Source organism: Ixodes scapularis, unplaced genomic scaffold (assembly GCF_016920785.2).
Source record: "Ixodes scapularis isolate PalLabHiFi unplaced genomic scaffold, ASM1692078v2 PGA_scaffold7__128_contigs__length_106722199, whole genome shotgun sequence".
In the NCBI taxonomy this organism is placed as follows: domain Eukaryota; kingdom Metazoa; phylum Arthropoda; class Arachnida; order Ixodida; family Ixodidae; genus Ixodes; species Ixodes scapularis.
The window spans coordinates 98,226,606-98,252,024 of record NW_024609882.1 but is presented as its reverse complement, the minus strand read 5'-3'; the positions used below and the strand labels follow the sequence as shown (position 1 = coordinate 98,252,024).

Here is a 25,419-nt window from a genome sequence, read left to right as displayed (position 1 = left end):
TTTTTGCTTGGCGCGTGGGCGCGATGACTTTGATCGGGTCAGGCCAATTTTATGACAGTCAGTAACAGCAGCTATTAAACTTAGTCTTTGTAAACTATGCTTACAAAATGGTTGCATAAGTGGAAACACCTCGCTCCGTAGCGCTAACTAAGCCTCACAAAATTTCCGGTGCACCGGTTCGGAACGGTTCTTTTGTTTTGCTCCGGTTCTGGTTCAACTCCTTAATGGCACCGAACATTTCGATTACGGATCTGTTCCTGTTCTGGAAAAAAACAAAGAACGGTTCAGCTGCGGTTACTGTTCAATTACGGTTATGGTTCGACATCCCGATATGTGGGCTGAGTCTCAGCCTTCTGCGATACGTATTTCATTTTTGCGGCAGAAAAGAGAAAACTCTAATTGTTTTTGACCACCTCATCCAAACTTTCATCAAATAAAGAGATAAAGAAATTATAACGAAATAACTTTTCATTTTTAGTTTTAATAGAGAGAACCAGAACCTGTGGCCTTTTACGCAAATTTCTTTACGCCCCTTAGAAACGACGTCGGTGTTTTCGCAATTACCAGTGACTTTTCGTGTTTTTAGTGCACACCGAGGCTATCGTCATTGATAGAGCAAGTACCACCTGCTTGATAAAGGGGACTTGCAAGAGGAACCAAAGAGGACTCAGTTCGTATGAACTCGTAGGGCGTTCGGTAATAATCCTGGGATAACACAATGAAGGCATATTCTTGCGAAGCTTCTCGTCGCCTTCACGAACGTAGCATTGCAAGCAGTAGCGCTTGCCGGAAGCCAAGAACGACAGAAACAATTTGTGCGGGGCTCAACGCCCCTAAAGTTCTCTTCTTTATTACACTGACGTTCGGAGAGCTTGCCAACGGTGAGTCGGACATTTTGCTCTAAATCGTCGCCTGAAAAGCATGTTCCCTTAACGTTATTTGAAAACGTATTGGAATATACCAGGTCTTGGTGAGGTTAGTCGTGATGTTCGGCCCGCGTGAACAAGCTACGTATCGCAGAAACACCGAACTCCGTGGGAATGTGGCGCTAGTGGTCGGGATAGAACGAGAAAGTTCAAGAATCTGACGTTACTTGAATCAAAAGATAATCGAGAAAAAAAAAAATTCCGATGAGCCGACGTCGAAGCCTACTATCGTCACGACAAGAAATGACTTTTTGGGCGACTGAATCAGCTATTCCCGCGCGAGGTCATGTGCCTGTGACATCATGACTCTATCGACCAATCATGGATTTCCGCGTTACTCCCCCGACGTCGGCTTTTCTGCAACACGACTGACGGTTACAAGTAATTGTGCACTTTCAAAAGTAATCAGAGTACTTCAAATAAATTTATTAAAATTATAACAAGGCAATTTCAGATTATAATGAATTGATATTCCTTTGTAATGAATACCGCATACAAGAGCTGAATATGCGCAGGGTGTGGCTTATGATGTTCCCGCCTTTTGCTTTGTGATTCATTGATCTTCAAGCTTATCGGGGAATGCCGTGTTCTGATTGGCTGAGGAGCGATTGGATTCTCTGTACACGCCACGCCCCATTTCGTTAGGCTGTCGACAACTTTGGCGACGAAATGTTTCGCGGTGGCGACCTCTTATGGTTGCCATGCATGACGTCGAGACCAGAATTATTCATTGTGCAAGGCGACACTTTCGACGAAGTGTGCAAAAAGAGCACAGTGGGAACTTAGTGTCATGGCGTCTTTAAACCAACACCGTCAAAGTTGGCGGCCTGGCATTCACCTTATCTCCATTATCCAAAGTACATTTCATCATCGGCGACGTGCGCGACCGAAAGCGTCGCTGTGGTCGGCCTTTCACGATTGGCCCAAAAGCTGACTATGACGTCGGAAAGGGTATACCATCGACGGAAATAAGAAGAATGAAGGAACTTTAATTTCGACGGTGTTGGCAGTGCTCCTTTGAGAGCGCAATGATTTCAGGCTTCCACCATGCTATTTACAAACAACATCGAACTTGTTGTTCGCAAGGTAATGACGTCACAAGGGGGAACCATAGGAGGGCGCCCCCAAAACATCTCGCCGGTAATACCCAGAACGTCATATAGTGAACATTTGGCCCATCATGGAAGGTTGAGCAGACGACGCTCAATGGGACATGTTGGTAAAGACTGCAGTCAAGAGCGGAACCAACTGTTTTCCGGAGGGAGAGAGAGATGGAACGTTGTAAAGATGGGCGTCGTCGATGAAGTGCTTGTTAGAAATTGAAGAATAGGCTTGTCTTCCTCTGTCTGTCCACACGTTTCCAAGGACGGGTGGACCGGGAAAGGACAAACGGCTGTCTCGTTCCTGTGCTACGCTCTGTGGAAGCCCAAGGTCAAGACGAGCAGAAACCAGTCATTTCGTATTCCGAATACGACGCGAAGTTGCCGCTCGTGAAGGCGGAAGGCAGAGGCACTCGCTTATTTATGCTCTTCTTTTTTTCTTTTAAAGCCTCCCGGATGGTGTCCGATCCGTTTAGTACGCGTGGAATGTGCGCGAGATACGTTTGGCAGGTTTGTAATTGCCCGTGCCTGCTCAAACGAGTAGGTATGTTGTCACGAATAGAAACGAGCAGATGACCGTCGAGCTTAAAAGTGACGTTTAATGAGGCGAACCTGTGTCTACAAACGTGAAACGTATATACTACGCATCTTTCGTCGGCGACGGAAGGGCGACTGTACCGAAGCACACCGCCCGTCACCGCTGCTTTACACGCGGCAAGTCCAGGAATGTTCTGAACCAGAAGGCTCAATGACAGCCGACAATGATAACTTTCCAGAACGGGCTAAGCTCGGCGCGGCGAGATCGAGGCGAGTTCTCCACCAAACTCGCCGACTGCCGTGATTGGTCGGCGCCGTGCATGACGACACGCGCCGACACTCTCTAGATCGTGACGTTAAACGGAGGGTTTGAGGCAGTCGGAGAGTTGCATATTCGGAACTCGCGGCGAGATGCGGTGACGTCACTGTGACGTGGCAGAAGCCGCCGCGGATGGGAAAAGCTTGCCGGTTCCGACCTAGGCGAGTTTGGGCGAGTTGGGCGCGAGATCAGGGAGAAGCGTCCAAAATGGCAGCGTTTTCGTTCGTGTTTTGCCGTCGGCATAGGTATTTAAACCACGCCAATGTGTTTGACATGGACGACGTTCATTTTCAACAACACTATCGCCTCTCGGAAGACGTGGTAAGGTGGCTGTGCGATGAACTGCGTGGCGAACCGGGCTTGAGGCGATGGAGCCGTGAATGAACCGTCGCCCAAGTCGTGAATCCTACATCCAAATTCTAAAAGTGAATCCTAGAAACAAATATGTTTTTACGGCAATCTGCAACCAGGAACGCAATTTACCGTTACCTTCAGGCTTTTACAATTACTTTGATGGGTTGCTGTGCTGCGTAGATGCAAGATAAACGCACTTGATAAAATTCAAACTAAAACAGATGATAGAAGAAAAGAAATATACATGAATGGCGCAGACTAACAACAGTGTCATTTCTTTCTCATCTTTCTTCTTCCACACCGTATTTTGACAAACAAATTGGCCGTTAGTTGTTTATACAGCAGGAGAACATGCCAGAACATTGCGACATTGTCACCTACTGTAGATAAGCAATTTAGCCAGTGCAGTATGACTGCTAGCCTAGTGTCTTTAACGTGCACCACGTAGTAGTTATGCACGACCGCATGCCGGTACGATGCTCATCAACATCGAAAAGGGCAGGGGTGGGGGTGAATCCACGATCCTGGGTTGTGCAGACCCTAGGGTGCCTTCATGTGCGCTCTGCTTAGGGTGGTGGCATCTCGCCATTTTGTCACACACGTTTATTTTTATTTTTTGTTCAGAAGCGCGTGAAAGAGCGTGTCCCTGCACGCGCTTGTGGCGCTGACTGTGCTATGGCGACATTTTGTTTTCGTCGATTTCTTTGTATTTTTCCCGTGAGCGCGTGCTGTCGGCATGTGGTACTACAAAGGGTGGCATCACCCTAAACAGAAGGACATTGAGGCACCCTAGCAGACCCTATTCTGAGAGAAAAAAAAAATATTGGGGCTGTGTGGCGGTGTGGGGGGAGAAAGATGAGAAAGAAATTACAGTTGTTAATCTGCGCCATTCCTATATGTTGTTTTTCGTCTATACTCTGCTTTAGTTTATATCTTTATCAAGAGCGTTTTTCTTGCATCTACGTGGCGCAGCAAACCATCACTATGTCTCGTCAACTAGCCCACATCCAAGCAATGTTTGTATAATTATAGCATCCCTGCTGTTACCTATTCTTATTTGTCATTTACGATTTAAATAAAAAAAAATTGGGCTGTATGTATGTTGATACTGCCTAAAACTTGGTCTGCCTCAACGGGGAAGATTTTCCCAGCTGTAGATGAGAAATTTAGCCATGCAGTGCCGTACAACCGCTAGCCTGGGGTCTTTAACGTCCATCCCGCAGTAGTGTTACACGACTGCACGCCGGCACGATGCTCATCAACATCCAAACGGGCAGGGGTGGGGATTGAACCCAGGATCCAGGGTTCTGCAACGGACCTTTCGCTCGACGTGCTCCGAGCTGGTGTGCGCTAGCCTAGAGCCACTAAATAAGCTGCGCTTAGAGTATCGGCACTCCGTTCCCCGACATTGTTGTGGGCGCCGCCATTTTGGCTCGTATGCAGAACAGACGCAACGGCCGATCGTCATGATTCAAAAGTGCGACTTCCTCAGCATTACATTCGGTGTTAGGAAGGTCATGTAATATTGCTTTGCTCTGTCGCGAAAGGCTTAAACATTTGTAGAGGGCGGAAAAGCATTTCCTGTGATTTCAGATGAAGCTTCAGATAACTGGCAACCATGATTTTAAGCCACAATATGGCCAAGTGTCTTTACTCTAAAGCGTAGCTTATTTAGTGGCACTACGCTAGCCCAGCCGGCCACCGATCCCCCGATTTAAATAAAATAAAAACCCTTTACTGCGGAGCGTAGGGAAAAATCGGAGCTACGCTGGGGAACTCGCCGCCGCCGGGGGGGTCGGAAATGTAAGAGGGGGAGTGGAAAACTCGCCGGGGCGGAGTCAAAAGAAGCTCCTCGCCTCCCTCGTGACGTGGCATCGGAGAGATTCCCGCCGGAGGCGAGCTTAGCCCCCCAGCTTTTTGTATCTTGGATAACTCGGTCGGTTTTGTGTTGAGGGAAAGAAGAAGCGCCAGGGCCGCGGAGGGGCACGCCTGCACGAGCAGCAGCTGCATCATGTGTATTCTTTCTTTCTTTTCATTAGAATCAGTTTCTAGTTCAGCGCTTAGTCCTGTGTTTTCTCCTCTGTCTATCCTTGTCCCAGTCGCGCTGTAAGTTATGATGGATAAGATGACTTTCTGTAAATAAATGTATTCTCACTTGCTCTGTTTATCATACTTCTGACGGCAGGAATTTAAAATATCCAGTTCTTTGATGTAAAAGTTAAGACACGTCTAATAGTTTAAATATTGGGTAGAGCTGACTAAGATTTCAATTAGCGTGAAATGTCGATTTCAGGCGTTTACACACTCCCGGGACCCTAATACACCATTCAGACAGGAGACCCGAAAAACCAATCAAACCATGCAGAGTTTTGAAAAAAGAACGACAAGCCTTATTTCTTCCGATGTTGACATGATGATGAAATAAGTAACTTCGCGCGATTTAGTACCGTCACATAGTTCAAGTTAGTGTCATTATCATTCAAACAACTATATTTTGAGAGTGGACAGGCATTTTTATTTGCACACGTTAGTTTGTTTTGCAGATACCACTCCACACAACTGACGCATATTCTAACTGGGACCGACTCATTAAACAATAGAGTGTCAGGAAGGCAGATGGGTTGTAAAATTCCCCAGTTAAGCGACAGACAATTCCCAGGTGTTGAAAGACGCTGCAACTATTTTGTTTACGTGGTCATAAAATCGTTGGCCTGAATCAAATGTAACGCCTATTATGCCACTCACGTGAGACAGCAAATTTTCACGGCTTCTTTTGGAACGTGCATTCCACACCGTCAAAATGGCCGGTCTTAGCAGCCTATTAATGGGGGCTCGTTCTGAGCATGCGCTCTAGACAGCACCCACAAATATGGCGCCCAGTGAATACTCCTTCTACATCACACAAAATACAGTCTGCATAAAGATTCGAACGGGAGTCACCGCGAGCACCGTGCTTCGAATGCCGCATGGCAATGAGTTCCAGGAGAAACTTGGCACGCGGCATTCGAACGACGAATATTACGGTGATTCGTATTTGTAGACTGTCTTTTGTATCGTGTTTGAACAGTGTGAACCTTAAAGAACAAGCTGGTGTTATCAACATATATGACATGTTTAGTATCTTCATATAGGTATACAATGTAGTTAATGTATAAATTATACAAGAAACGGCCTAACATACTTTCTTCCGAAACGAGATACTACTGGTTGAATGTGAAAGGGGCACTAACCATTGATGTGCGCGTATTTGTGCCACTAAGCAAGATTTGACGCAATGAGAGATAAAGTTTTCCCGCGAAACCCATACATTTCTAGTTTTTTTATCGGCAAGCTGTGGTTTAAGTAATCAAAAGCCTTAGTAAAATCAGTAGAAACGCCTAGAGTTATTTTTTATCATCAAAACTATACAAAATGTATTAATTTTTGCTCTAGAAGAGCTAGCTCTGTGATCGGCCCTTACAAAATTAAAACCGTGACGCTGCTAGTAACCACATGCACTGAAAGGAGTTCAACCGACAATGTGTGTATGGACCTTTAGCCGCATAGTTCAGGACGTTATGAGAATGATTTTAATGAGGTTGTATTTAACTTCACTCAATGTCAATCACCTGAACCAGCAATTGTTTTTTTTTTAAATCTAGCAAATAACTGTAAAATGCGGTCACACTGCAAAAATATCATACAAAAAAGAAAAAAAGAAAAAGCTCCCCTCGGCAGAAATTGTTTGATGCCTGTTATTTTTTTTTTTTTTTTTTATCACGGTCCTATTGGTTACACGAAAACTTTCAGCACACGTGTGAGAATATAAAGCAAGACAGCTTCTAATATGCTTGAGGAATGCCCGCAGAAAATTTAGTCACCATGCAGAAAGCACCGTGTCTTTTCTTATTTTCCACTCGTGAACGCATTGTTGCGGTGCCTACGTTCCAGCGAGCGGTACACGTGCGGATCCACGTTTCAAATGCCAGAGGCCAACTCCATTGAATCGACGGTTGGCTATTTCGAAAAAGTCTCGATAGAACTGCTTTCGCGAACGTGTAGCCGATGAATCCGAGCAAAACCTTTCTCAAAATGTCGAAACTTTCTCTGCAGCCGTCAATGGAGCCCGGATCGTGTATCCCATGGTCATCGAGGAAAGGTCGCTGGACGACAAGAAAATAGTCCGCGTCGACGAGCATTTGACCCTGCATCTCTCGAAAAGTTCAGTCGTCGCCGATGAACTTCACGTGTCTTTGAATCGAAACGGGAAAAGGATCGAGCAAAGGGTAATTACATTCTTGACGCAATCTACTAAAAGGGCAGAGCTCTTGGATGATTTTCTCCAGCGTTAGATAATGTCGATGGTCTTAGGGTTTCTATCGCATGTTCCAGACATGGACGCCGATGTAGGAGGATATACTGCGAGGGAGAGGAGGATGTGAGAGCGTGCCGGGACGTCAGACTGCCGAGCTCCGTTTCGAAGGATCGCGGGGAGACGCAAGTGCAGGCTGCCTTTGTCTCTACTCGGAGTTCGAACGCGTTCGAACGCCGAGCGCCGGCGTCCGGCGTTCGAACGAGAGACACAGCGCGAGAAGCAGACGACGCTATCGTTCTCTCTGATTGCAGGGGGAGAGTGGGTAGACGCAAAGACAGTCAGCCTTTGTGTCCGCCACTGATCGCTGGGGGGATAGGTGGCGGAATGTGTTAAAGGGACCATGAAATGACATTTTTTTAAGGGGGGAGGGGGGCAGAAATAAATGACTAGACATTTGGATATTGCTAATGACACATCCTGTAGTTGGCCGAAGAACACTAGTAAACAAGTGTAAAAGACAACAAGCCTGCTTAGGAAGTCGCACTTCTGAATCATGACGATCGACAGTTTCGTCGGCTCTGCATACGAGCCATAATGGCGGCTCCCACAATGGTGTCGCGGAACAGAGTGCCGATACCCTAAGCGCAGCTCCTTTAGTGGTTCTACCTGCCCGTTTCGCTCCGGACGAGTGTCGTACCGATCGTACCGGCGTGCGGTCGCGCATCAGTACTACGTGATGCACGTTGAACACCTCAGGCTAGCGGCGGTACTGCACTGGCTAAACTTCTCGTCGACAGCTGAGACCCCAGACGCACATTAGGGAAGCTTCTCGCTTTCTAAACATACGTACAACACCATTAGCTTTTTTTATGTCAAGCTCTCAATGTGTATAATCAGATAATGCTTAAGAAAAGCGGGGCATGGCCCTTTACGTTCCCGCTTCTTGCCTTCTGATTGGTCCTCCAGCGTTCTTATTGGCTAAGGCCGCACTCTCATTGGCTGCGAAGCGATATTGAGATGCTCGGAGCTCGTCCCGCCATGTGTTTTTTCAGCTGTCAGCGACTATAGTGATCGTAAATATGATTATTTATTGTCGTATGCAATTAGGCCGCTTGCCTCTAAAAAAAAAGAAAAAAAAAAGCTTCCGATAATAAGTTTGGCGCGGCTTTTATATGAAAAAAAAAAAAAAAAAACATCCTCAGTGAGCGTATGCCGAGCCATTTCTCTCGCTAGGCCATATACTCCAAAGGCTAACCTAGAGCCGCTACATAAGCTACGCTTTAGAGTAACGGTAATAGCAATAGTAGTCTTTAATGACTCAGGAGAGCCACGGCACCGCGGAAAGGCGACAGCCCGTACCATGGAGGCCCGCGGTGCCGCGTCTATACTTTGTCCCGTCCTACGATGGACTCAAGGCCAAAGCCACGCGTACCGCCAGGTCCATTCACGTTCAACAAGAAGCTATGACATATGCTTAACATTGATCAGGGGTGAATTAATAATGCTCCGAATCGAAAAGTGCTGGATCGTTTTTATAGCTTCAACACTGCAAAGAGCCTGTAAGTCGTGGCTTTCCTTGCAATGTAACATTGTTGAGTCACTCAGTGCTTTTCGATTCAAACCATTGTCCACCAATCCCCATTAATGATCCGAGAAGCGGCACCGAAACGTGCATGGAAGCGAAATATTTCACAATTTCAATATGTCTCGGGATTGGATCTGGTGGTCTGTAGCTTTTGCCTTTTGTCCATTGTAGGGTGAGACGAAGTACAGTAAGCGTGATTATGGGCTGATATTATATACAATATGCATGCCGATGTTAAATTGGAGATTCTGGGCTAGTGTGCGGGTTTATGTTGCGGGTGATGAGGGCTTATTGCTTGGATGCATGCGGGATGATGATGATGATGCATGGATGGTAAAACGGGTGAACAGCGTTAGGCCCAGCAGCGGTCTTCGCGGCGGTGACTTCTAGCAGTCCGCTTTTCAAGCGTCTGGCGAGTTCTCCCAGCGTGCCCAGCTCCCAGACGAGCCGGCCGAATTTCCAGCGACGCAAGGAGTCCGGCACTGCCTTAGCGGGTCTCCAGGGGTGGATGTCGGTTTTGGCCGGACGGTGGTCTTCGCGAAAGCGGGTTTTGAAGTCCCCCAGCTTGCGGTCGAGCTTGTAACCGAGCAGCGTGAGCGCCCTGTCGGTCGAAGACACGGTGTGGGCCACTGGTCCGGCTGGCTCCAACGACACCCCAGCCATCTTGTTACTTAAAACCATGGTCGCCAGTTATCTGAAGCTTTACCTGAAATCGCAACAAACGCTTTTCCGTCCTCCAGACACGTTAAATCAGTTCGTGACGGAGCACAACGATATAAGCCGCGCTTTCTAGCACCGTATACCTAAAGCTCAGGAAGTCGCATTTTGAATTGTTACGATCGACAGTTGCGTCTGCTCGCGCATTAAGCACCACGATGGCGGCGCCCATTAGCGAATCGGGGAACGGAGCGCGCCGATACCCTAAGCGTAGCTTATTTAGTGACTCTAGGATAAGCTATACCCTTCCAGTTCAGTGCTACATACTTGTTCCAAAATACTTCTCTTTGGTCATTTCTTGGCGTATTGATAGGCGTCTAGTGACGTTGGCGGTTACACTGCGCCTTTTTCAAAAGTGCGTGCCATCTAGTAGCCGCAGCACGAATTATCTGAGTTCGCCATTATTTGGGCACGTACTGACAGCATGTATTCGACACTACAGCTGCGCCAGCGTTCGGCGAAGACTCGGATCCAATCACACGCTTCGTGTTCAAGCAATGGCGACCCCCAATGTTGCTTGATAATACTTTGAAAAGGGTCTAATATAGTGTAGAAATATTTGAAGTTATCATCTCTTAAAATTTCAAGCCGCGGTCACGGTGATCATACATCAAACAAAAGAGGCGGTGTTTGCTGCAGACATGAAGACAGAATTATCTGCAACGGCCACGCCTGAAGCATGTTTGAAGTGTGCTTGTTTCATAAATATACGTATGCTTCGAACATACCTGCAGACCGTTTTTGTACGACCAATGTGACAGAACCGCCATACAAGGCACTGTCTTGCATAATATGAAGACAATGTTTGTGGACACGCCTCAGATTGTGTCTGCAGACTGTTTTGTTTCATGTATTAGCAGTGTGAACGTGGCTTAACGTTTTCATTCCTGACTAAAGCAAAGCCATTTTGATTTCTTTACCAAATAGCTACCCGGGAGACGACTTTCGGAGCGGTTGTACCATGACCGTAGGCACTTTGCCGCGGTATCCTTGGAACAGTCTGACGGCTTCTATAAAATGGTACGCTAAGGCAGTCAATGCATCTAGCTTTTAAATGACTAAATTATGATTTAATCTGGTCGCTTTTTGTTTTGCCTTTACCCGTTAGAGTGGACTGGTGAACACAACGCACTCTATTCAGCCGCTGGTTGCGATGGCTCGGTCGCGGGGCGGCTCAATGCCTCACGCCGTACGTGCCATTCAAAAGCCACGCATCGCCTCAAGATCCAATGACATCCCAAACTGTGAGAAGTTAATATTGACCTATTGATTGCAAACACGGTAACTATGACGATGGATGCATATATGCGAGGTGGCTGTTGATAATCCCGATTAGGGTAAAAATACGAAGAACAGGACCGACTTGTTTGAAATCAAATTAGTCCATTTTAGCTAGCGCAGTCTCAAGTGCGCTGCGTCTGCTTTCGGTGAGGACTCGAATCCAATCATAGATTTCGTGCCCGAGCACTGGCGGCCGCCAATGTAGCTTGATGGGGTTTTGAAAAGCGTCTATTGTTCCCAGTAAGCCGCCATAGGTTCATCTGCATTGAGAGGGCTAGCGTCCGGCTGAATTTAACGTGACGTCGTTATGGGTCACGTGGTTACGTGGTCACGTAGCTGGTATCGATGAATGAATCAATTGAGGAATGCTCTATTTTTGTCACAAGAAAGATGGCGGCAAGGAAAAAAAGCTGCAACAAGTGTAGCTTGACGACGCCCCAGCTCCAAGATGGCAGTTTGTATTCGACATCAGTTAAACGTGCATCAATATAGAGGAATACAAGCAAATATACCTATATATATATATCCACAGAGGCGTACTTTTCGCTCAAAGTACAAAACAAAACAGAAATTGACTACAGATTACGTGACAGCTTGACATGTGCCTGGCCTCTCCTGGTCACGTGGTGTCGCGGCGTCCCGTTGTTGTGCCACGACACGCAGTGAGAAAAGAATTGCGAGGTCCCGACACAGTAGCTTGCTTGTGTGAAGGAAGGTAACAAAGTTTCTTAAATCTTGGAGGAACGGAGGGAGCGTTTTAATTTTATTATCGTGCAATTATGTTAAAGAACTTAGTTGTCACATCTGTACTGCTCTTTTAACTTTTATTGACCTCAATGTAGAAGCAATATTTCATCACCTTTAACCTTGCCTTCTTTCAAATAGATGAAAACGACCCCGAATGGTTCGAAAAACTGGAGATGACTAGTGGTAAGACAAATTAAAGTTACGTTTAAAATAGTGGTTCAATGACCAGAAACTAGAGAAGTAAAGCATTCCCAGCGTAACAGTGTTATTATACCATGGGGATGTTTGTTCTGACGGGGTTCCCGAACAGGTTTTTCTTGAAAAAATAAGGAAAGAAAAGGAGAGAAACAGAAAAGTAAAGCTCGAAAGAACACAAATTGAGAAGTAGAAAGAGTAGGCATAGAGGAGAAATGGGATGAGTCGTATTGAGACGAGAGGGAATCTTCTACGGTCTATCAGCGAGGTCGATTGACTCGAGAGGTATACTTCTGAATTTTCCGGTGACGGCGAATGGAGGCAGAAGAAATGATAATGTTCTTTTTTGAAGGATTTCCAATTCCGATCTCGGAGAGCTTGGCGAGCAGGACCTGACTGGCGTCCGAGTACTACGCGCAGTGTAGCAGGACGTGAGCAGATGTATCATCGTCGGAGCATTTGAGGCAGTCAGGGTTGTCAACAACGGATACCTTCGAGCGAAAGGCTCATGTGAATGCCCTCTTACATCAAAGACGCAGGAGAAGCCTAGCTTTTTTTTGTTGTTGTTGTTTAGACCCCTAGTTAGACATGGCTGGTGTGCCGCGAAGGTGGTTGGAGTGTGGTTACTAACGTCGCATTTGATGGCTCGGCCTAGTCCCTTGAGGTTTATAGGGCTTGGGATTGAACGTGGTAAACTATGGGCGAGTCTAGCCAACTAATCCGCCATTATGTCGTCAAAATAGTCCCACCATGTGAGTGTACCTACTGAAACTCTACTTCCAAACCCAGGCGCAAAAAGTATATTATTTATAACTTTCGTCGATGAGAGTCTTGTCGTGAGATCGTGGTATAGAAAGTCGTTGCGCCGTTCCAGAGTTCGTGATTATGAGGAGAATTTGTGGGGGCGTCGAGTAAAAATGAAGTTGAGGACTTCATGAATAGCAGTAAGCTGAGCGCTGGTTCAACTGACTCGCTCTTGAAACCGTCCGCTCCAGTTTATGCCCTCTGGTAAAATCGTGAAGGTTGTTATTGATCAGCAGGTGCCACGATGTACAGGCCCAATCACGTAGATGTGAAGTGTGTCTAGATACTTAAGTAAGATAACTATCTTCCTGGTATTAAAGGAATTGGCTCGACCTCGCTCGTGCTCCTTTTGTTCATCGTTTCTTTTATGTTATTAATGTAATGTTAGCCTGCTCCCCCTTTTTACAGCTTCGTTGACAGTTAATAACAAAATAAAAGAAAGAAGAGATGGGTCAAAGATTTCTTTGACCGTACAGTCATGTCCATTCTTATCAAAACACTGTTCAAAAGACTTTACATGAGCTTCGGAGCGTCTTCTGATAAAGCCAGTAAACTGTAACGCAGCTTCAATTGTTTTTCTTCCTTGTTTAGGTTGGAGGTTCAAGCATCACCACTGGCCGACGGACCAATTCTCGAGTGAGTAGAGAATTGTTGTTGTTGGGTTTGTGTACAACACAATTTATGTCCATTCGCGAGATTTTTTCTCAACATTCCAGAAGTAGTGAAATACATCGGAAAACCAGTGAAATCATTGTCAACTAATTTTATATGGTTGGTAATGATAATTTGTTACACAAGCTTTATGTGCCGTCTATATTGTCTTTTAGGTTATAGACCTTTTTAAAAAGCCAGCCTTTCGTCTTAGTTCAGATTCAAACCTGAAGCTCTAATTGTGGCATTACGCAGCTTCCCGAACAAGAAAGGGGAAACACATTAGAAAGCATAAAGCCGAAAACGGTGAAGTTGGTCGTTGTTTTATTGACTCATGAAGTCTATAGGGTGCTCGATTTAGGCAATCTTGCCTCCTACAAACCTATCGCTATAGACCTTTCTAAGGTTTAAAAAAATCACAGTACACCGTCCAATCTTCACAGCAGGACGTTCGTGTTCGTCGCTTCGGAAAATGAGCAAAGCACGCGCCACACGCACGAACATTCAAAATGGCGTCGGCCACACGCTCTTTTTAGTAAAGGTTTTTACTATCTCTAAATTACACAAGCTTGAAAGATAATGCTGGGAATGTCGGTGCACGCGCCTCACTTGCTCGTTATCCCCGCATAAAAGATTTGAACGGAATAAAATGACGAACTCGTCTGCAAGTTTGCTTTGGGTTTTTGCTTCAGAACAGTTACTGCTGCAGACGCCAGAACGTGCAGCGCGCGTACCTACGTTTCCGGCCTTTTCTTTGATGCTTGGGTAATTTAGTAAAAGGTCTATGGGCAACGGCATGACCAAAAAACGTCGCTGAAGTCGGCATTTGTGGTTCGCCAAAAGCTCACTATAGAAGAATTCACAGGTCGTCAGTAAAGTCACTGGACCCTAGAAAGCAGCGCCAAGCTCCCCGTATGGTCGCCATACGGGGAGCTTGACGCCATGCGGCGAGCTTCACTCACCCTCACCGATCACGCGTGAGGTCAGGGTGAGTGAGTTTGTAAGCCTGTAAACCTTATGAGTTTGAGGTTGAGTGAGGGGCGTGAGTTCGGTAAGTATATAAGTTCAGTGAGCTCATGAGTTCGGGGAGGTGTGTGAGTTTATGAGTTCGGTGAGGGGTGTGAGTCTATGAGGCAGTTGAGTGCACGAATTCGGTAAGGGGCGTAAGTTTGTGTGTTTGGTGAGTTCCTGAGTTCAGTGAGTCCAGTGAGTTTATGAGTTCGGTGAGGGGCGTGAGTTCATGAGGCCGGTGAGTGCATAAGTTCGGCGAGTTCATGAGTTGGGTGAGGGGCCTGAGCTCATGAAGTCGGTGAGTGCATGAATTTGGCGAGTTCATGAGTTGGGTGAGGGGCCTGAGCTCATGAAGTCGGTGAGTGCATGAGTTCAACGACTTCATGTGTTGTTGAGGGGCCTGAGCTCATGAGGACAGTGAGTTCTTGAGTTTGGCAAGGCATAAAGTCTTTGGGTAGCAACGTCGAGGAAGAGCGGGTCGTATGACTTCTCCGTACATTTCCGGGGAAGTTGAGTCGAGGCTCGCTTCGCAATAGCGCTGTTAGTTCGTACGCCTGGTTCTTTACGAGTGGTGGGAAAGGAGGAAAGGCGCCTATTGATTTATCTGCGCTCTTCGGCTCCGGCTCGCTTTGCGGCGGCTTGTCGTGGTCTTTTGCCGCCGGTTGCTGCTTCGTGGCGCGATAACGAGAAAGGGAGTAGGGCTCTCCCGCTCGCTTGGGCCGCTCTTATGTAGACTGTGAAGCAACGATATACACGCGGCGTTTTGTCGTTTCAGGAAGGAGGCGAACGGGCGCTCCGCCGGTACGCCTGAAGGCAGACGTTGCTATTTGTAGTGCGCGTACGCCCGATACACCGGACTTGATCGCAATTGGTTTAAAGGCTGCTACGTTTATTTCGTAGCATATAAAAGTTAATTAGATTTTTTTATTGTCATAGAACAACTGCAGACGATAAGTTTTTAGATTGCATTCAAAGAGATATGAAACTATCTTTTACTTCCGCTTAATATTGGTGATAACAAACTACGTTCCTAACCTGCTATCTGACACCCCGTTAGTCGCTCAAGGGGGGACCATTGAGCAAAGTCGGAATACCGGCGGCATCCGAAAATGTTTCGCGTGCCGTAGAATGGGTTTTTCTTACTAGGTCTAATAATACTTAGATATTAGTTATGATTCCTACATAATATTATTTACCAACCGGCACAGTCCGTGCCGGTTCACATTTCAGTCGTTTACGAGGAGGGCTATTTGTCTTTTTAGCAACATGATTTATATTTATACGAGTAAATACCAGGGGGAGGTGGGTATGATCAATACCTAAGTAATTATACAGATATTTGATATGTGTGCATGCGCGTGCGTACACGAAAGCACCTTCCCCGTCCGAAAAAAACTAAACGCCCCAGTTCTGTGTATTTAACAAACATATCTTGAAGAATTGTAGAACGTTTTATTAAGTTGCACGACCGCGCCATTCTTCCTCCTCAAATATAGCCTGGATATCAGAATTAGGTTATCAGTAGTTACATGTGAACTAATTTAAATATCGAAGGTAAAATAAAAACTTCAGCTTACACCAGGCAGACTGTTCATTCATTCAAATTGGTGAATACAAGTTAAAATTACCATCCATCAAAAACTATTAAATAATTTTAATAGAAAACACGCTTTCTACATATAGTGTGCAACTATTTGTATTCAACATATTGACAAGTTTGAAAATATTAGGAAGTTTTGGAATAATGTACGCAACTTTAGCGTACGCCAGCGCTAAATGTGGCGCTTGTGTTAGCGCACGCTACGCAAGAAAGTTTCAAAATTGCGTTTCTCCGCCGCAACGCAAAAGCCCAAGCATCTCGCGTTTGCAACGCCACCAATATACAGTCACAATTTTTATTTCATGCACAAAATGCTGTAACTTGAGAAAAAAAATAGTTTTTTTTTTGGTCCAGGGTAATATTTTAGATTTGAGAATGCGACGCGAGCCGTCGTTTGGTCGAAGACACCCACTTGCATCGCCTCGACAAAAGTTGTCTCGTGTACTGACCTTCGCACACCGTACCTTCGCCGAGTTGCCCACCTTATTGGGTTTTCAAAACGGAGCACAATGTCGTCTCGTATTGAAAATCGCAGTCGCGAGAATGCCACCGACGTCGCCCTCACGACGCCGCCAAAGCGACCGCAGCCATGGTCCTGGGGCCCGCCATTTTTTTGACTGTGCTCGTCTTGGCTTTAGCCAACTTGTCATCACGAATCCTCCTCGGAGGAGCGTAAAGACTCTTTGCGTACGCACGTAATTTATCAGAAATAGCGCACGCTAAAATAGCTCACGCAAAGTGAAAAACGTTGTTAGCGTTCGGCGCATGCGCAGTGGCGACGGCGCTATTCCTTGCGTACGCAAAGATTTAGCGTACGCTATTCTATAACTCCCTATTGTCTGAGGAAAAAGAATACCTAAGGCTTCTGACACAGATGACGATTTGATGTCAGGATCCACGAAGTGCAGCATTTTACGAGGCAGAGTGGGTAGATTTGAACGTGCCAGTTTCAATTGGTATGCGCGGTGCAACAGTAAAGAATTGACGCGCGATAACAAATTAATATACAACAATATGGTACGCATAAAGTTCTTCAGTAATTTCTTGTTCCTCAAACTAAACATACACTAGGCAGCTATTTTAGATAAACTAATTTGTGTGGACGACGATAAATATAAAGAGAGGCCGTTCCAATATAGTTCTACTCGACAACGAATTGCCGAAGAAACCGTCCTACCATTACCAAGAAGTTTGCAATATACTATGGAGAAACAAAATACGCACCCAAGTGGTGCTGTTGCAATAATAATATTTCACACCTGAATAAACAGCGATGCAGACGCTCACTCGATACTTGCACGAAGTTGTCACCGATGCTTAAAACAAACAGTGCACACCGTGAAGAATAGCGCACGCAACTCGCGATGATGCACCCTTGTATCCCAACAAAACGCGCCTTCCTAAGCGTTCGTCCGGCGTGCGGCAGGGGAGTCGAAGCGAAGCGAACAAGAAAACAAAACATTTCTTCATTTGGTGACGCGACGGCTGGAGTTGGAGCGGCGGAAAACGGCAGCGACCGTGGCGGAGTTGTAAAAGCCGCGCAATCCGCGCGCAACACGAGCGCCAGCGCCGCGATTGTAGTGAGGGTGAGAACTATTTCTGACTGAGTGAGGCCGGTGAGTGAGTGAGTTCACGCGTTCGACGAGGGGCGTGAGTTCGTAAGTTCAGTAAGTTCATGAGTACGGTGAGTTCGTGAGTTCATGAGTTCGGTGAGTTTATGAGTTCGGTGATGGGCGTGAGTTAGTGAGTTTGGTGAGGGGTGTGAGTTCGGTGAGTTCTTGCGTTCACGAGTTCGATGAGTTCATGAGATTGCGGGTGAGGCCCCGAAGTTGAGTGCGGCCGTCAGGGTGAGGGTGAGTTTCAACATTTTTATTTTGAGCTAGCTGTGAGTGAATTCAGTAAAAAATGCCGCCTCTGACGTAACGTAATAAAACGTAATAAAACGGTGCTCCGTGAGCCATCCTTTACGTTACAAAAGCTTACGTCTGCTTACGCAACGAGTCACCGGGATATATCTGCTTCAAATTAAGCGTGGCTACTAGTTCCAGGAGATAGCCTGTCAAGCGACATTTCATGAATGTTTCAGTGACTTATGCGTAACGTAAGAAAACGTAAGAAAACGGCGTGAACCAGCCTTAAGTAACCGAAACATTCGTGTTTCGAATGTCGCGTGCCAAGCTATTTCCTTGAACTGGTAGCCACGCTTAATCTGCAGCGCAGATGCCCCGATGACTCGTGGCGTAAGCAGACGCAATTTTTCATGACGTAACGTAACGTAAAAGAAAAGAAGTGGCTCTGTGAACCGGCCTTAAGATATCTGTGCAGATAAGCATGTCCGACATGTTGATTGATTTTACAGGAACGCTTTCAGTACGATGATTCTCTATAGCGATATTAGTGTGACTAGTTCAGAACGACCGTTTCGAAGCTTCCAAGATTTGATTGGACCGAATTGGTGATTGCCATGGCAACTGAAACCGATCAGCCAATCACCTTGCGAGGTTTTGTCGTCTGTATGTCAGTATCTTTTTGTGTCCGGCTAGCAGGAAAGGAAGGCAATACAACTTCTTTCCCAATATCCAGTGATTTTATGGGTGGCTAATTCAGAGTGCGCCATGAATTAGTAACACAATATTGCAGGGAAAACATTTGGTTGCCAGATCTCTGGCATGGGTTGCTAGACTGTCGACATCTTCAAAAGAATGCTGAACTCTCCCTGTATGGGGAGTATCACTGATCTCAATGACAATTGCTGGATCGCGCTTGCCGCTCCCGCAAGTGAAGCCACCGGGCTTCACTCGCTTGGGATACGATTTGCCGTTTTTGCTAGCCTTTGCTGCGGTTTTCCAGCGTGCTGACGACACGTTTTCTACTCGTTCGTCGTCATTCGCCGAAGAAGTTTTTTGAAGACTCTGTGTATTGTTGAGACTTGCCGTTGTGAACACGTGGAAAATTTTACGAAAGTGCAGTGTCGCAGGAAAAAGGCACAACGCGTCGAAAGGAAGGGCTGGCGGCGTGTTCAAAGCTTCCTTGGCACGCCGAAGTGTCGTGTCTCTGTGCCTTCGCGCGCTTGGATACCGACCAAGAACCGACGCCGTGTGAATGTGTTTAGCAAGTGCAATGTGCGTGAAGCCGTATCAAAAGGTACAACTCGTCGAAAACGTGTCGCCGGTGTCGCGGCGTGATCAAAGCTTCCTTGGCACGCCGAGTGATGCATCTTTGTGCCTTCGCACGCTTGGATACCGGTCAAGAATTGACGCCGCGCCAAAGTTCTGAACGTGTGTCGCGCGTAGATGCCTTTAGATCATTTATATATATCGGCCACGGAGTTCTGGGTCGTCCAGCTGTTCCGGTGAGTTGCTATCAATAAAAGGGGGAGATCTGTACGTGTTCTTATGTACTATATTAACCATGGCTATGTCCCAAATCTACTCTAATAGATTCCGTGGGAGCACGAATAGGGCAACGTTGTGGAGCCAGGGGGGTTTTCGAAAGCAAAAGTACAAGACGGCGAGAATGAAAATCTTTGAAGCGCGGCCGATATGGTCGTGTGCAATCTGTTGACCAATTACAATTAGGCGAGCCGCGCTCAAACGTCAAGTGCAATTAAGTAGGTTGATAATAAGTCAGCACTGATCAGTGATGAGGAGCTGTTGTGCACGGTATTGTGTAAATCGTCTAAGGACGAAAAAAAGACGTACCTTCTCCCCATCTTCCGTCGCTAGTGGACGCTAAATTAAGCTCGTTCCTAAACCGTGAGGGGGACAAGACGCTGATCCAGAGGCACGAACAACTTCACGCACATTGCACTCGCTGAACACATACACACGGCGTCGGTTCTTGGTCGGTATCCAAGCGTGCGAAGGCACAGAGACACGGCACTTCGGCGTGCCAAGGTAGCTTTGAACACGCCGCCAGCCCTTCCTTTCGACGCGTTGTGCCTTTTTACTGCGACACTGCAATTTCGTAAAATTTTCCACGTGTTCACAACGGCAAGTCTCAACAATACACAGAGTCTTCAAAAAACTTATTCGGCGAAGGACGACGAACGAGTAGAAAACGTGTCGTCAGCACGCTGGAAAACTGCAGCAAAGGCTAGCAAAAACGGCAAATCGTATCCCAAGCGAGTGAAGCCCGGTGGCTTCACTTGCGCTGCAGCGAACAAGCGGGGAAGCGCGATCCAGCAATTGTCATAGAGATCAGTGGGGAGTATTCACTGGCGGCCATAGCTGCGTGCGCGAATGCTGAGCGCGTGCTAACGGCGAACGTCCACAGTTCTTTTGCCACGTGCATTCCTCACCGTCAAGATTGCCGGTCTTAGTAGGTTAATTATGTAAGCTCGTTTCGAGCATGCGCTCTAAATATCGCCCTCAAATATGGCGTCCAGTGAATCACGCTTTGCAGCAGCTGTGCATGGACGCCGCCATAACTGACCTTCAGTTTTTGTTTCCTCTTATTCCGTTTATTTTACTTCATCATTACCATAGCAGGTCAGGTTATTGCGATTCAAGATTCAACTGTGTCCTTTTCTAAACCACCGGCCTTTGTAGAGGATCGTCAACTACCGCGTTTCAGTTGCTCGGCATCTCGGTAAGACAAGAGAAGGTCAGCAATGGCGGCTGTAATTTGGCGCGTGTGTAAAGCGTCTATGCACGTTTGCAAGAAAGGCTCCTGTGCGCTGCCATTTTGAGCGATGCTGGCGCCCCGTACCGTTTCCGCCATGCTGGGGTGCGCCAGGGGCACGTCATTGGGGTGCGCGATGACAAGATGGTGCCGTTTGTTGCATCGCCGATGGCTAACGTTAGCGGCACACTTACTGTCTCGGAACGCAGGAGCAGGTATCCACACAGTATCGTAGCATCACATATTGTAGGACGGGACACCTTTAAGGGTTTGAGCTTCCTTTATAACGATCGCAGCCTCTGTTCCTGCATGTTGTGGAAACCAGAGCTGCCGCGAGCGCAGCCATCGTTGATGCAAAGGCCATGCGACTTGTGGCGCATTCTGAAGGAGCGCCTTGAGACTTTAGATATTTTTGAAATGTTTTGATTTGTTACCGGTTTAGGCATTCTATTTAATTGTCCGTGCCCTTTCGCGGTCGAAGACGACACGTGTACGTTTTATAATTATTTTTTAAATTTCTTTCTGCGCTCAGTGGTGCACGCTTCGGCGAGAGACGCTTGGCAACATTGTACGACAACCAGCAAACGTCTTGGCTGGAGGGTAGGTCCGCCTCACCTTGGCGCGCGGTTCGAGGTTGAGCCGGGATCCCACTTGCAAAGGTGTATAGGGAGTATTCACTGGCGGCCATAGCTGTTGCGCGGCTGCTGAGCGCGTGCTGACGGCGAGCTTTCACAGTTCTTTTGCAACGTGCATTCCGCACCATCAAAAGTGCCGGTCTCAGCAGCCTATTGATGTTGGCTCGTTCTGAGCATGCGCTCTGAACAGCACCCACAAATATGGCGTCCATTGAATACTCCCTATAGGGAGTATTCACTGCCGGCCATGGCTGTGAGCGCGACTGCTGAGCGCGTACTGACGGCGAGTTTGCGCAGTTCTTTCGCCCCGTGGAGTACCCATTATCAAGAGTCCCGGTCTTAGCAGCTCTTTCTGAGCATGCGCTCTGAACATCGCCTTTGAATATGGGGTTCATATACGGCTCTGATCTCGTCACCAATAAGTCATTATTTGGATTAATGTTGCTTTTATCGACGGAAATAAGAACGTCTGAGCGTCAACTTTGACGGTGTTGGTTTGAGGATGCGATGACTCCAGGTTTCCATCGTGCTTTCTACACACACTATCGAGCCTGTAGTTTGCAACTTATGATAAGTAATTAGAACTCATAAAGTTACGGCGAGGCACATTCAACGTTACTAAATTACCTCAGTTGTGGAACTTCCGCGGAGGAGGGTATCCCCCTCACTCACTTCAGTTCACTTCCCGTCGTTTGAAACGCGATCTAGACTTTCGTTCCAAACCTTTGTGTTCCATAGCGCAGAGCCGTATATTGGGAAAGTTTGGCCAGTTTAAAATCTCGCCGCCGTAACGCCCCCCTCCCGAGAGAGCCAATCAGCCCGCGGAGCAGAGTAAGAGGCGTGCGCGTCATCTCCCGGCTACTTCCAGCTGAGCGGGGAGGGAGGCCATTTTCATTCATTCGCCCGGTGGAATGCATGGGATCGACATTTAAATATCGGTTATTTCCTTCGATATCGCTGGCTTTGGCACGAAAATGATGTCGTGTTAAGTGCAGCCCACTTATAACGATGCACCATTTACGATCAGTTTCTAGAGCTTCTAGACTGGAAATGATCAGTTTCTAGTCCAGATGCAACAATAATCGGTTTTAACGATTGAAATATCGGGTTTTCTCATGATCGTTATAACTGATTTGCACTATTTCGCGGTGGCTTAAAAACCTTACGAATGAAGGTTACGTCATTACGTAGCAGACGACGCGTATCCTCAACAGTGCTCTGTACCGAAAGCGTGTTGCGCTTTATCTCTCGCTTCTTCGGCGCTCTCCTCCCTTTCCTCCACTTTTCTCCTCTCCAGCGTCTTCTTTGCCACATCCTCTGGCCAGACTCTCCCTATACACTCCGTGCGGGAACTATAGGGGGCGCTTTGAAAAACGTGCGCAGCGCCACTAGCGGAGGAGCTGGCGTTCGACAGTGAGGCGCGCTCAGCAGCCTGCGGCGCCTTTTCGCATGCCAAGCTGTGGCGGCGGAAGCGCGCACGGACGAAACTTTTGCTTTTTAAGCCTATACGGTGATGGTGGCGTTACATGAGTGCTGGGGCAAACCTAAGAAGGGCATCTAGCTGTTCTCCACTTCTTATATATTGAGTTTGGGTCGTTCTTAGGGGTAATTTCTCTAGTTGCGGCCGAAAAAGGAGTTGGAGCAATTTTCCGAAAAGCAGGACGGCCGCCACCATAACTGCTCTGAGTAGCAAATTTATTTCGCTCGTCGCTGTAAACGTAGGACTGCTGGAACAATAATATTTGGAGGCGAATGAGATGTTCACTACGTTTGTGCACGAAGTGTGCCAAGTTTCATTAAGACAGCTGGTGTGAAAGTTGGGTTTCTAACGAATAAAGAAATAAAGCTGTACGGGATATCCAATATTGGACCCAAATTGTTGTGTTATAGCAGGCTGTGCAAAGTGCAGATTTGGGCACGCAGGTGCTTCGACTTGACAGTAACATGACACAGCACTTATTGTACAAAAAAAGGGGGCATAGGGAAAACAGGTGAACATTCGGTTTGGTCGGCGTGACTCAATGGGGATCGGTTTTGACCATGAAAAGGCTGTCAAGAGAATACCACTGGTCGTGGGAGGTGGAGACTTAAGAGGTAGGAAGGGACTAGTAGACTGTATTTCCAATTGAAACCGCTTTACAAAAGGTGGTTACAAAGCCGACAAACAAAGTTGTCGGCCAACACACGGTTTGGCCGTCAAGGGCTTTTGCGGTCAGCTGTTGTGTAATAACCCGCTGTGCGAGGTACTGATTTTCGGCGCACAGGTACTTTGACATGACTGTAACTTGACACAACACTTATTGTACCAAAAAGAGTTGGCATAGCGAAACCAGGTGAAAATTCAGTTTGGGCGGCGTAACTAAATGGGAACTGGCTTTGATCGTCAAAGGCTGTCAAGATAATACCACTCATCGTGGGAGGTGCACACTTTACAGGTAGGAAGGGACCAGCGGACGGCATCTCCAATTCCAACCACTTTGCAATAGGTGGCTCTAAAGCCGAGAAAAAAAAAATGTTGTCGACAGAACTCGGGGTGTCAGCGTTTCCACATCCAAATGGAGGCTGATCAAGAAAGAAAGCTCACCACATAAACTTCCATACTCAAACATCGATTCTTTAGTGATTTCGAGTTTCATTGTTGTTTTTCTTTAGATTTATATTTGTCACTTTTTTTACCGTTCGAATCTTTCTTCATGAAGTAGAGATTGCGTGCCATACTTGTCCGAAAATATCGACACGTACGATGGGGACGAAACTTCTTTGGAGGGCATTCCTCCAACGAAGTTGGCACTGCATAACCGCGAGTGTGGGATGGCATTTCAGTTCGTCCCATCGGCGCTGACACATGTAGGCGTTACTGGTACGAAAACAAACGCAGAGCGCAAAGCGGCAGTGTAGAATATGTCAGCCGTGCCGACACAGTGGCAGACATGATCGGGAGACCAAATTTCTCGCGTCGTACGGCACGGCTCCATCGTTGTCGCTGTCCCACAAAACATCGGCGAGGTGAAAAACTGTGAATCTTTGTCCGCATGAGATACGACGCATAACTATTGAAGCACTTAATGGCGCAGCACAGGCAGCACTTCATGCTGTGAACCCAGCGCAACCGCACCGCTCCGACTTCAATGCATACCAACCAACGCGGCGTGGTTTCGGTTTCGTTTTCTCTGGGGTTCTCACTGCCTACTTTCAGTACCGGCCGCGCGGCGGCGCGCCAGTCGCGTCGCACGGAGTGTATATACGGCCCTGCCATAGAGCAGAGCCATATATCGGGGAGAGTTTAGCCAGCTGGCGTGACCTCGTTGACAGGTTGTCAAATACTTCACTGACACGCCCCGCGAGCGTCACGGCCAAGCCATTTCGCCATCTTCGAGCCCAACCGACGCTGGGGACCTATGCCCGTATGCTTGGCTCTCGGTTTCCTCCAACCAATGAATGTTTTATTGTGTTTTGTTTCATGCGATAGCAGAATTTGGAACGTGTCGTGTTAAATCAAGAGCCATGTATCCCGGTCTATTCTCCCTCCGCGCCGCGTCACCATGCCCGTTCATACACTTTGCGGACGTCCGGCGTGTCGCGCAAATTACGCTCGTGTAATGTTCGCAATTTTCAGTTCTCGTTGACGCGTCTTGGTATTTTAGCAGTGTGCAACGATAACACCCTCTAATTCGCAGCTGAGGGACTTTCCGTAGAGTGCTCTGATTAGCTATAGCGTATACGAAGATGAAATTGTTGCCCGTGTTTTTGAAGAAAGGTATCTGTTAGATTGTAAAGCGAGCTGAAGCCTCTCGTCCGAAAGTTTTCGAGAGTTTCGTTTCTTCCTAATTGCATTTCCTCTTGACTGAGCGCCAGCGTGTCAAACGATATGGCTTGATCGAAGCGGTCGCTACCCCTGGTATGGGTGACTACGCCGTGCACGCTTACCGGGTGCCTCCCCCGAACTCTCTCAGCAGTGGAACGCGATCTTGCTCTCCGAACATCTAAGAAGCCCAAAGGTTACAAATAAATAAGAAAAATAAATGAAGGTTGTGAGAGTT

The 25,419-nt window shown here is 47.1% G+C and overlaps 1 pseudogene; it reads left to right on the top strand.

Moving 5' to 3' along the window:
• Positions 1 to 718: 718 nt before the first annotated feature.
• Positions 719 to 25,419, top strand: part of LOC115323844 — an 87,405-nt pseudogene continuing 62,704 nt past the window's right edge.